Source organism: Mytilus galloprovincialis, chromosome 4, assembly GCF_965363235.1.
Source record: "Mytilus galloprovincialis chromosome 4, xbMytGall1.hap1.1, whole genome shotgun sequence".
NCBI classification, from domain to species: domain Eukaryota; kingdom Metazoa; phylum Mollusca; class Bivalvia; order Mytilida; family Mytilidae; genus Mytilus; species Mytilus galloprovincialis.
This window is the reverse complement of record NC_134841.1, coordinates 85,171,106-85,184,186: the sequence shown is the minus strand read 5'-3', so window position 1 is coordinate 85,184,186 and position 13,081 is coordinate 85,171,106. Positions and strand designations below refer to the sequence as shown.

Here is a 13,081-nt window from a genome sequence, read left to right as displayed (position 1 = left end):
GCTTCAATGGTTCCCTATATAATCAAACAAATTTTTCGCACGAAAGGGGTGGCCCGGACCCCTCAGGGCCCCCCCCCTGGATCCGCCTATGTATACAAGTCATACAAAGGAGAAGATTTCTGTAAAAGATTATTTTTTGTAATTTTTTTTTTTATCTTTTACAAAAATCTTTTCCTGAAACTACTTAGACAAATTTAATTAAACTTGTGTCACAATCATAAGCAATAGTGAGTTTTCTACTAGCTCACTCTGGTACTGTCTAAAGAATAAGTATGAATGAATTTTTAGTTTTCCCGCCATTAAACTTTTTTTTTGTACATTCGGAAGTCCTCATGACTAAACCAAACCTGTTGCAAGTATCCCGAAATTTGAGATGGGTTGGTTTGGTAAGCATGAAGACTAAGATTAAGACAAAATACAAATGTTTTTAATGAAATAACAATATCCAGATTGTAATTCCGCAAACAATCACACTTAGTGGAATCTCTGTGGTGCTGACAATGAATCTGAAGCACCAGTCTCCACTTTTCTGATGCAGGATCATATGGGGGTCCGCAACAGGGTCTTCAGAATGTCGGATCTGTTTAATGCTGATTATGTTCAATATTTCGCATGTCAAGCAACTTCTCTAGATCATAAGAACTTTTCTTAAATAATTCTCAAGTATTATAGAATTTAATTACAAAAACAACAAGACCACACTAAATTTAAACCCCCATAATTCTATGAACTTTTTGCACTGAGTTAGTGGTCATCAACAGAATCAAGTACAGGTACTATAAGCATTTCTTTTTATTATTAATATAGAATAGGCAGTTTTCTTGTTGAGCAAACAATGTAACAATTGCGTAGACCAATCTTAGCTATAATTTTTTATGAATGATTGATACATCTTATCGCTATTCCGGCTTGACCTTAGAATCTGTCTCGCTTGAACTTTTGACGTCATACATGTACAACAATCACTTTTTTATTGTGGTGTCAGATATTTTCTAATATGACGTCAAAATTTAACGAGAACTTGTGTGATGTCCAGTAATGGCAGACAAATGCAGACAAATACATGTATGCATGTGTAACAAAAAATTTGTTCCGGCGTGACATTTGTTCCGCCGGAACAAATTTCATAGGAAATATGTTCCACCGGAACTTATGTCACAGGAAATATGTTCCAGCACTATAAAATTTGTTCCGGAACTAATTTTTTAACCAAGAGTGAAATAAGTTCCGGAACAAAAATCACAGCACCATGAGTTTTGTTCTAATATTAAAATTTAGAAAAAAAGTAAAATAAGTTCCTGTGATATTAGTTTTGAACGAAGGTATTTTATAGAAATCAATGAAAATGTTCTGCTCGAACTTATTTCACAGAAAATAAGTACTGTGCTTGCATGGGGTACATTTGCAATTGAAGGCATGAATGTATGATGGAGATGAGAAATAAAAGCGATACTATTGCACAGTTTTAAAAGAGTGTCTTTTGTTTCTTTATGTCTTTTAATATAATTGATCAGTCACTTTGTCGTTTTCAAAAAAGTAACTAAAGTACAAATGTTCATCTTTAACTATACTTTTTTTTCGGAACGACTTTTATTATTATTTCTTTTTCTACTCTTTCCTGGTTCATAGGTGTCATTAATTATGTTATTGAACTTTTGCTTTATTCCACATGATCCAAATAAGATGTTTACAATTTTTATTTATTACATTATCAATATAAGAATCTTATAATACATGGTTTTTTATAATGACTTTAAACTCACTGAAGACAAGTGCTCAGTATATAAGATAACTTGTTTAACCAGTAGAACATATTTCACAGACAAGGAACTTATTTCACCAGGTGAGGAACAAATCTCACAAATCCAGAACTTTTTTCAACAGGTAAGGAACAAATCTCACAAACATGGAACTTATTTCACTAGCCAAGGAACAAATTTCACCAACACAGAACTTATTTCAGCAGGTAAAGTGTGGAACTTATTTCATATAGATGGAACAAATTATATAGAAATAGTCTGTGAAAAAAGTTCTCCCAGAACATATTTCCTGTGAAATTAGTTCCACTGGAACTTTTTTCACAGGAACAAATTTTGGCTCACACATGTACTGATGTAGTGATAAGGTGTATTGATTGGAATTTACGCCACGTTCAACACTATTGCACTTGGCAGTCAGTTTTTTATTGGTTTTAGCTTTTATGAATGAGTTATGCTGCCACTGGTTGACCTCTGGTAAATCGAGGTAAATGACATCAGTAAACAATGTGTTCTTACTGTGATATGATAACAAAAGAATAGGTCATTTCTGGAATTATGTCTTTCACCGGAAAAGATCGTCAATTGTCAATTTTGCACGACTTGATGACATCATTTACTAAATAGAAGACGTGCCTGTATCCCTGCTCTATTAAAAGTTTCCAGCACTTTCATAGTAGGGTAGTATAGAAATAATCAATGTTCCGTAAGTACATATTTTTCGTGATTGCCGTATGACTGACAGGGGTTTCATTATCTTTCGTGTTGACCGGTACATTCCTATTTGTAGGTGGTACTTTACAATGTATTCAATGAACATCTTATATAAAAATTCCTGAATTCAGGCGGTACTTATCAGTAGCATAGGAGGGTAAAAGTACCGGGTACCGCCTCTTAATGAATGGCCTGCTGACTGAGGGAGGGTGAACATCCTTTTAGATTTTAATTTCCCAAAGATTTTGTGCAGTATAAAATAAAACTTTATAACCCATTTGCTCAACATGTGTTGGCAATTTCTATCATACATTTTTGTCACGTGGTGATGGAAGTCACATGAACGATTCGTCTGAAATCTGTATCCCGGAACTGGCCTATTGTAACATAGGAAATGTAAGGAAAAATGCATGAACTTTTTTTGATTTTTTATTTGTTTTTCAATAGTCAGGATTTAACATACATGTACCCCTACATACCACCTGACAAGGGTATTAAGGGGTTACATATTATAGAAATTAATTCAGTATACAATTTTTATCACTGACAAATTGATTTTTACAATTATAATATTTAAGGTTACATATAAGTTTTATTAGGTAATATTTTCTCGCTCTCTGACTTTCTCTCATACAATACAAATACTCTCCACTCATTTGTTATGCTACAATAAGAATCTTGACTTACATTTAAAAAAAAAAATATATTTTAAAGACAAAAAAAAAAAAAAATCAAAAAATCAAAAGCTCAAGGATAAATTTTTGCTCATAATATATGAAAAAATAAAAATAAAATTTCTCATTTGTATGTAACAATAATTAGTTAAATATTACATGTAAAGGAGACCAAAATTTTTCACACACTTGGACTCTGTTATTTTTCTCTGCAATATAATGTTCAAGAAATTGGTATTTCTTAATTCTATTCTTTAACCCAACCATATTTGGTTTTGTTTCATTTAATTTACATTTGTATATATAATTCTTTGTAATTATGACTAACAGATTCAGTAATAAACTTTCATGTTTGCAACCAAGAAACACATTCTCTTTGTTAAGAACAAAGTTTACAAAAAAAAGATTTACTACATTTGAAAAAGACTGCCACAATTGAAAAGTTATTGGGCATTCAAAAAAAAGGTGTTCAATGGTTTCTTCACCAAGTTTACAAAAAGTACACATCTTGGTGTCTTTTAATTTAATTTTGTATAAAAAGGTATTAGTTGCTATGATTCTATGCAGAAATTTGTATTGAAAGGTTCTTAAATAAACATCTCTACAGGATTTTTTGGTTATCCTGAAATAGTCTGACCATTCTGTTGAATCAATAATCTTCCCATTTCAAAAATTTGACTGTTGGTAGTTCAATAACTTTATTTACTAAATTTTTATATACAAATTTTGCTTTCACATTACCTCTAATTCTCTTTAAAAAAATATCACCATTATCAGGCTTATCCAAATCTTGCTTTAAACAGTTCTCTTTAAGGCATGTTTTCATTGTCTGAGGGATTCTTGAAATCAGACCATGATATTTGATAAAATTGTTGATTTTTACTCTTTCTTGAAATTGCTCAAATTTATAAAAATTCATATTTTCTTTATTAATTAGGTCACTTACTGACTGCACACCTCCTTGTTTCCATTGAATATAATATGGGAAATCATCCAAAGAAGAAAAGTTCAAAATATCTAATGATAAAATGTCACTGACAGAATTCTCAGTATTAGGTTTTGCGATAGAAAAGCATAGTAAAGCATCCTTCCAGAAAGGATTTTTACATCTTTTAGAAATCTCAATCAGCTTTTCTTTCTGTAGATGTAAAACCCTTTCACCCCCATACTTTGTGAGGTCTGCCAGTAACAACTGCTGCCAGCCACCAAGTGGGTTTGACATTAGTCTTTTTATCCAGTTAATTTTTAAATAGATATTAAAGGAATGAAGATGTACCATATTACATGTAAGTCCAACTTGTGAAATATCACCAATAAGTGTGTTACGCTTAATTCTGTCTGGTTTTCCATTCCAAATAAAATTATAAAATAGTGAAGTGAGCTCTGTTAACCTGGATTGTGATAGGTTTGGCAATGCAGTCATTAAGTGTACCAATTTTGAAAGAGCAAGAGATTTAACTACTGTAATTTTCCCCAATAATGTTAGTTTACGATGTTGCCAGCTTTTCAGGATTGCAGAGACTTCTTTAATCTTCTTGGCAAAATTAATTTCTGTGATACAGTTTAAATCTAATGAAAATTCAATCCCCAAAAGTTTAAAATTTGAATGTGACCAATGAAGTTTTAAATCAGGACAAAGAATCATATCTGAATACTTTTTGTTTCCAACCCATAGTGCTTTTGTCTTTGAAGCATTTATTTTTAAACCTGAAATTTTATAAAAAGATTCAAAACATGAAAGTGTTTCCCTCAATGATATTTCCCTTCCATCTAACATAAGGAATGTGTCATCTGCATACTGGCTTAAAAGTGATTCATTATTATCTACAGTTATTCCCCTTATTTCAGGATTATCTTTTAATCTTAAAGATAGTAATTCAACACCAATAATAAATAAATAGGGTGAAAGAGGATCTCCTTGTCTGCAGCCTCTTTCCAATTGAAAAAAATTAGAAGTATATCCATTATTTATAACACAACTTGATGCCCCTGAATATAAAGTTTCAAGCCATTTACAAACTGAAGGCCCAAAATTAAAGCTTTTTAAAGAATTTTTTAAAAATAACCATTCTAAGGAATCAAAGGCCTTTTCAAAATCAACAAGTAATAAAAGACCTGTCTTATTATTTTCCTCATTTTTCACCCATAAATCTATCTTTGATGAAACCTTTTTGTGTATCACTTATGACAAATGGTAAAAGTGGTTTAAGTCTATTAGCTATAACAGCAGAAGCTATTTTCATATCAGTATTCAAAAGACTAAAAATGCATGAACTTGAATGTCAATTTATAAGGGAGATTCAAAAATACCAAAGCAAAAGGTTCATTTAAACTCATGAAATATATGTTGAAAAGTAGACAGGCAATTCTTATAGTGTGGCAGTGCCTATGGCAAAAAAAGAAAAAAGACCCAAAGACAAAACACAAAATAGAAAACCAAAGACTGAGAAACATGAACCCTACATAAAGACTCAGTGGGTGATATAAGCCTAAGTGCTCTGAAGAGTAAGCATATCCAGGTCATTACTCATGTAAGTACATACCCAGTGATTTTAAACCTTAATTCAGTAGGTCATTTTTGAGGAGAAGAGGATAAGATTGTGGTTAATTTGACAATTGGAACATATCTGACATGTTTGAAACAGATATTCCATAATGGTCATTCAATTTGTGATTGCTTCCATAAAAAGGTAACTTGCATGGTACATGAACATGATGAAGCTGCAGAACTAAAAATGTAGCTGACTTTTTGTCCTTGTGATATTTTTTTCTGTCTACTCAAATCAGAAAGCATAAGAAAGATGTACAGCTACTGCGTGATAGTTCTTTCATCAGCTGAGTCAATAATAATGTGAACGAACTACATATGCACATAGGAGAGTTGTGTCATAAATTCTATTTCACTGTCATGATGTTTTAAAAAACTTAGAACTTCTACCCCAAGTTAATGAAAAAAATCCCTTTCCTTATATTTTCAAGCTGTAATAAAGTGTCATTCAAATCAAGCAAGGGCCTTAGCATCTTCGCTAGCCAAGGGTTACAATCCACTTCCCTCCTCTCCACCCTTGGCTGATTAAGCCAACATTTGTGGTAATAATGTTGCACCATTTATCAGTATATTAAAGTCACACCCATTCCGAATACATTAATTAATCTTGACAAATGGTAGCATTTAAACTCTTCAATTTCGAACACGGTAACGTCTAGATTCAACACACTTGGCAGAGCAGGAAACGAAAATATATGTTGACATTTATGCATAATCATTAGTACCAGAAAGTTGTATTGGAACTTCTATTAGTCAATTAAAAACATTCAAATTGTCACTAAATATATTTGTATGTTTAGGGATGTAAAGACTTGTTACATAATAAGTGTGTGGCAATTGTTTACATACACTTTCTACATTTACACGTGGTCATGTTATAGGCGCTTTTTGATTGATTGCAGCGAGTTTCGACTGCAACCAATGTAAATTATTACCTTGTGTCTCCGAAATTCTATTTCAATCGGCCAAGGGTGGAGAGGAGCGGGAAGTGGATTGTAACCCTTGGCTAATAAAGATTGGGCCTTAGGGCTATTCCATTTTTTTTCAAAACCCTTTTTTTTTTGTATAGACAGTCAGAGAAACATAGAGAACTGCATATTATCTTGAAGTTTTGTTTGGGACCATGATTAAACCAATTGGTTAGTTTAAAATGGGCCAATCAGGATGAAGAAAGGAGAGGGGATATTTACTGCCTTTTGTTAAATACATGTATAAACAGTTATTGATTTGCATTTAAGGTTCCAACTCCCTCATGCAAAGATGATCATACGGTATAAATTTATATACTCTATTATTGTGGGCCTCATTCCTTCTATTGTCAGTAAGGACTAGTAGATTAATATGCATCATTTAAGTTAAAATAAATGTAGTCCACATCGTAAAGGTTTAACTACAACACCCCTTCAGGCGAAATGGAGTCTTCCATATTATCTTTTCGAGATGTCTCCCTTCCGGAAGTAGCTTCCGTCAATTCTGAATCATATATGATACAACATATCGAGAAAAATTAACTTGTTCTGTCGATAAACGTCGTATTATATTAAAAAGATCGCAATTTAAACCGAGGAATGTGTATGAAAAGGAGTCATGACCACTTACCCAAAGGAAATTAAATATTTAAAGAGTTAGGAATGGGGTTCCTCCTAGAATTAACGTAGGAAAATAGGTGATAAGATACGAAGTGAAATACCTTCTCTCACTCGGAGTCTCAGTGACTGCTGTGGAAAGTAAAGTTGGAATTGATAGTTAAAAAATAAAACACAATAAGTACATTATTCATACACTTGCATCCGGGATTGGCTATTTTGTAACTATTCAGATTACGTAAATTACATTTTTACATGTGCAGTTGAATTAGTTTTGAAAATAATATCCAGCTTCATGTGTCAATGAAAACAATGGCAATCGTATCCCTCAGAGTAATCTGCTCTTTGATTTGTGTTTGAACATTCTCCATGAAGGTAAATCCAGAAAAGCACTTTGGAAACTCAAAATTTAGGAAGTTTTATCAAATTTACTTTGATAAATTAGCATTGAAACAGATCATTTTATGAGTTGTTACAAAGGGGTTCCTTTACATGCAGATAGCTTTTTGCTTTGCCAAAATAAGGCATGGGATATAATTACCCCTTTTGATTCTAATAGAGTATGACTTGCTATTGATACTTCCTGCACACAGGTGTAGGACCTTCTTTGATAATTACTTTCCTGTTCCTGTTTCCCAAATGCGACCTACCAAATTTGATTTAATACTGGGTTTGTCCTAACAAGACCAACATGACAGGTTCCTCATGTGTAGCAGGATCTGCTTACCCTTCTGGAGCACCGGAGATCACCTCCAGTTTTTATACGACCGCAAAATTTGAAAAAATTTTCGTCGTATATTGCTATCACGTTGGCGTCGTCGTCGTCGTCGTCGTCGTCGGACGCACTCTAACTTTAGTAAAAGTGAATGGAAATCTATGAAATTTTAACACAAGGTTTATGACCACAAAAGGAAGGTTGTTATTGATTTTTGGAGTTTTGGTCCCAACATTTTAGGAATTAGGGGCCAAAAAGGGCCCAAATAAGCATTTTCTTGGTTTTCGCACTATAACTTTAGTTTAAGTTAATAGAAATCTATGAAATTTTGACACAAGGTTTATGACCACAAAAGAACGGTTGGGATTGATTTTGGGAGTTTTGGTTTCAACAGTTTAGGAATTAGGAGCCAAAAAAGGGCCCAAATAAGCATTATTCTTGGTTTTTGCACAATAACTTTAGTTTAAGTAAATAGAAATCAATGAAATTTAAACACAATGTTAATGACTACAAAAGGAAGGTTGGTATTGATTTTGGGAGTTTAGGTCCCAACAGTTTAGGAATAAGGGGCCAAAAAGGGACCCAAATAAGCATTTTTCTTGGTTTTCGCACCATAACGTTAGTATAAGTAAATAGAAATCTATGAAATTTAAACACAAGGTTTATGACCATAAAAGGAAGGTTGGTATTGATTTTGGGAGTTTTGGTCCCAACAGAATAAGGGGCCCAAAGGGTCCAAAATTAAACTTTGTTTGATTTCATCAAAATTGAATAATTGGGGTTCTTTGATATGCCGAATCTAACTGTCATGACTGTGTATGTAGATTCTTAACTTTTGGTCCCGTTTTCAAATTGGTCTACATTAAGGTCCAAAGGGTCCAAAATTAAACTTAGTTTGATTTTGACAAAAAATGAATCAGTTAGGTTCTTTGATATGCTGAATCTAAAAATGTACTTAGATTCTTGATTATTGGCCCAGTTTTCAAGTTGGTCCAAATCGGGGTCCAAAATTAAACTTTGTTTGATTTCATCAAAAATTGAATAAATGGGGTTCTTTGATATAACAAATCTAACTGTGTATGTAGATTCTTCATTTTTGGTCCTGTTTTCAAATTGGTCTACACTAAAGTCCAAAGGGTCCAAAATTAAACTTAGTCTGATTTTAACAAAAATTGAAATCTTGGGGTTCTTTGATATGCTGAATCCAAAAATGTACTTAGATTTTTTATTTTGGGCCCAGTTTTCAAGTTGGTCCAAATCAGGATCTAAAATTATTATAAAGAAATATCTAATTGCACAATATTGTGAAATAGCAAATTTTTTTTTAATTAGAGTTATCTTTCTTTGTCCAGAATAGTAAGCAAGAAATATCTAATTGCAAAATATTGTGCAATAGCAAGATTTTTTTTAATTGGAGTTATCTTTCTTTGTCCAGAATCAACTTAAATCTTTGTTATATAAAATATACAATGTATATTCACTTTTTACTACCAACTGATAAATTAAAATAATCTTTACCATTCAGTGATAACAAGCAGTTTTTTTACATCTTAATATTTTATGATGTATTTAAATGAGTAGTTATTGTTGCAAACTCCATTAGAAATTTTAATTGAGATTAGTTTTGGAATAAGGGAAAGGGGGATGTGATTAAAAAAATTGGGTTCAATTTTTCTTATTTGAAATTTCATAAATAAAAAAGAAAATTTCTTCAAACATTTTTTTGAGAGGATTAATATTCAACAGCATTGTGAATTGCTCTAAGAGAAAACAAAAATTTTAAGTTCATTAGAACACATTCATTCTGTGTCAGAAACCTATGCTGTGTCAACTATTTAATCACAATCCAAATTTAGAGCTGAATCCAGCTTGAATGTTGTGTCCATACTTGCCCCAACCGTTCAGGGTTCAACCTCTGCGGTCGTATAAAGCTACGCCCTGCGGAGCATCTGGTTGTGGGGTTTGTGTTGCTCAGTCTTTGTCATGTTGAGTTTGGTGTACTATTGTTTGTAGGTGTATTACTCTTTTATCCCTGGTGTTGTCACTTTATTTTCAACTTATGAGTTTGAATGTCCATTTGTCTGTCTTTTTAGCATGTTTGGTTAAATTTAAGCAAGAAAAGAACAAATCTAGTGGAAAGCCAAAGCCTTTAAACAACTTAGCTTTACAAATATTCACTTACCGGTATCAAATGGATCAAAAGTAAAAAAAAAAAAAAAGTACATTAAAAGAATATATATTTGACAATCACTTCAAAAATTATGTTATAGATGACTAATTTCGATGACATTGACTCTCAGATATATGTACATTTTGATGTTGCCTCACAAGTCATTCCCTGTTCATTGTTTGTATTATTTATTTTCTCCACATTAATATTGTTTGAAGCAATTGTTTAAGGGGTATATAGAATGTTACCAGTGCAGTGATTGTTTTGGTCATATTTAGTGTCTATGCACTTATCTATGTATTGTAATTGTAATGACCAGTTTTGTATATATCATTTCCTTCTAGCTACTAAAGAGTTATTCGAACAAAACTACAAGTTTCTTGTTGACATGCAAAGTTTCTAAAAATGAATATTTGATAAAAAGAATGTAACAAGGCTACGAGTACTAGATTGAAGTATTTGAAAGTATTTTTTCTTTACGTTGTGTAAATACACGATAGGATTGTCATTCAAATTATATTGAAAACAAAAACGATATTAAAGGTTAATATTTTCTATAATGAGTTTAGTACCATATTCTTAAATGTCAGGTAAAACTAATCTATATTACTGGGCTGTCAAGAAGTAATGCTTTGTTAATAGACTTTTCTACATATTCTTTTATCACATTTTTGTATGTTTGAAATGAAATGTGTCCCCTGGGAAATATTTTGATAAACCATTTATCATAAAATATGGAAGTACAAATTGTTCATATGCCAATTAATCACATTGTATCCTGATTCAAGGTCAAGGTCGGCTTTTGTTCAATTGTAGATCAATTGGATTTGATCAATGAGGTTTGCAAGAGGGTGAGGAGGCATATTTCATTTTGAAGGGTTTTGTAAATACTCAAATTTTTTACTTTAACCAAAAATTGCCAATTTAAAAGCATCTGCCACAAGCATTCATTATCTTTATCGTAGAAAACATTGTTATGTTTATTTTGAGATCTGTTGGAACAAAAAAAGTGCTCGATTAAATTTTTGTTTGCTCAGCCATAAACTGAAAAGGCGGATGACTGATTATTGAACCTGATTGTTTCAGGTCTGTTTGTCTATCAGCTCTTGTCATCAAGTTTTTTTATGATTATTGATAATCATGAAAGCAACGCAGTTTCTGACTTAATGAAAACCCAACATTGACCACTTCCAACAAAGATCTGATAAAGAAGCTTGACACATCTATCAAAATATCAGTTTATCAGAAACTGTGAATGCCTATTTGTAAAAAGAAAAACATTTAGAATGAAAGTGAAAGTATAAACAAGAAAGTCTACAAAACTACAAACAATAGGAGAGGGGGGTCGGAGGGGCCTTGAACCTGAAATCCTGGGCTTAAAAACATGAAATCCTGAGGTCCCAAATTTACAGAAATTTAAATCCTGACATCCTGAAATTTGAAAAAAAAATTCCTGGTACCCTGAAAGGATCAATCCCGAAATACTGAGCCTAAAAACACCCAATCTCGACGTCCTGGAAAAGGTCCTGCCCCTCAGAAGCTTTGAGATTATATTTTGCCTTTTAAGATTTTTGATCTCATCCGAAAAAATCCATGTGACGTGTGAATCAAATCCAACACAAAGCTTCTTCAAGTGTGTACCAAATTTTGGAAAAATATGCTGTTAAGCCCAGAAACTGTTGAAAATGACAAATCAATCAGTACTATTCACATCAGAATGAAACTTTATACAAGTCTACAAAGTATTCCATTCTTCAAAAATTTCAGCTGTATGTTATTTGTAATTATTGATATAAAGATCCGCTTGTTATTGTTGCGTTTGTCATGGTGGTAACATTAAAGTTATATAACTTATAGCAGTATATGTAGGTGTCATGTCATAGTTTTAATAAAAGTTTTAAAGTTTATTGTTAATAATGTCATATAATATGCAATATTTTTGCATGACGCCCTAACCATAATGTGTTATGGTTGTAAAACTAAAAGCAAATTTCAAAAAATAATTACAAAAAGTCAATATCCCATGCAAGTCAGTTCCGCCATAATGTGCGTTATACAAACAACCTATTATCATATCACAGAGTTATTGTTGCAGTGCGTATCCGCCAGTGAGTGCATCTATTAAACAATACACAATGATCGTAAAATTAAAAAAACTCCTAAATAAAGTAAATCTGATATTATTGAATTTGTCTGGTCCATTAATAAGCAAAGTGAGTCAAATGTAAAAAAACGACCTTGAGCTACATAAAGGTTACGGTTTTCTGAACTGATTTTAAACTGACTTATTTATACATGGTATAATCATATATTGCTTCATTTCCCTTTGTTATTGATTTTTTTCTCATTATATTATACAATAGACCTTATTGAACTCTGAAATACAGACTGTTTTTATTTCATACAAACATGTAATTTGCGGTATTTATTTAAAATTACTCAAACACATAACATGCAACAAGCCCTTGATTTAAAAAACCATTAGTATATCAATTTTGTGAGAAATTTTCCAAGGATTTTCTGAAATTAAGCAATCCATGAATAATTTTGTCATGAAAGATCTCTTGATAATAGTTCAATATTATTTTAAGTAATTATCTAATTTGTTCAGCTTGCCCTGTTTGTAACTTGTTTTCAATAGTTGTATGCTGTGTTAGTTAAAGCAATTTGATCACCCAATTTTGAGCTTAATTTTGATAAGATTGTTTGTTTGAGAGATCTGTTGACATTTGAACATATGCATACCTGCCAACTTTTCAAAATGCCCATTTTACATGAAAGATGGTTCTTATAGTCCTACAAAACCTTCAAAGGGGGCTTTCAAATATATTCTAATGTGGTTTTTTGGTTTCTTCGTGCTTTAACAAGCTCATAGCCATTGTTAAATTAATTATTTCATTTAAAATAGTGGACAAAA

At 31.9% G+C, this 13,081-nt stretch overlaps 1 protein-coding gene across 2 annotated transcripts in view; it reads left to right on the top strand.

Annotated features, from left to right (window-relative positions):
* The first annotated feature begins 362 nt into the window (after window positions 1–362).
* Window positions 363–13,081, top strand: part of LOC143073217 (protein FAM53A-like) — a 49,621-nt gene continuing 36,902 nt past the window's right edge. Inside the window, exon 1 of one of the 2 annotated variants that reach the window (XM_076248580.1) lies at window positions 363–386. The gene's annotated coding sequence lies outside the window, so the exon portion shown is untranslated. Of the gene's footprint in view, window positions 387–738; window positions 774–13,081 lie in introns of those variants that run through there. The other variant, XM_076248582.1, reaches the window with a different exon arrangement.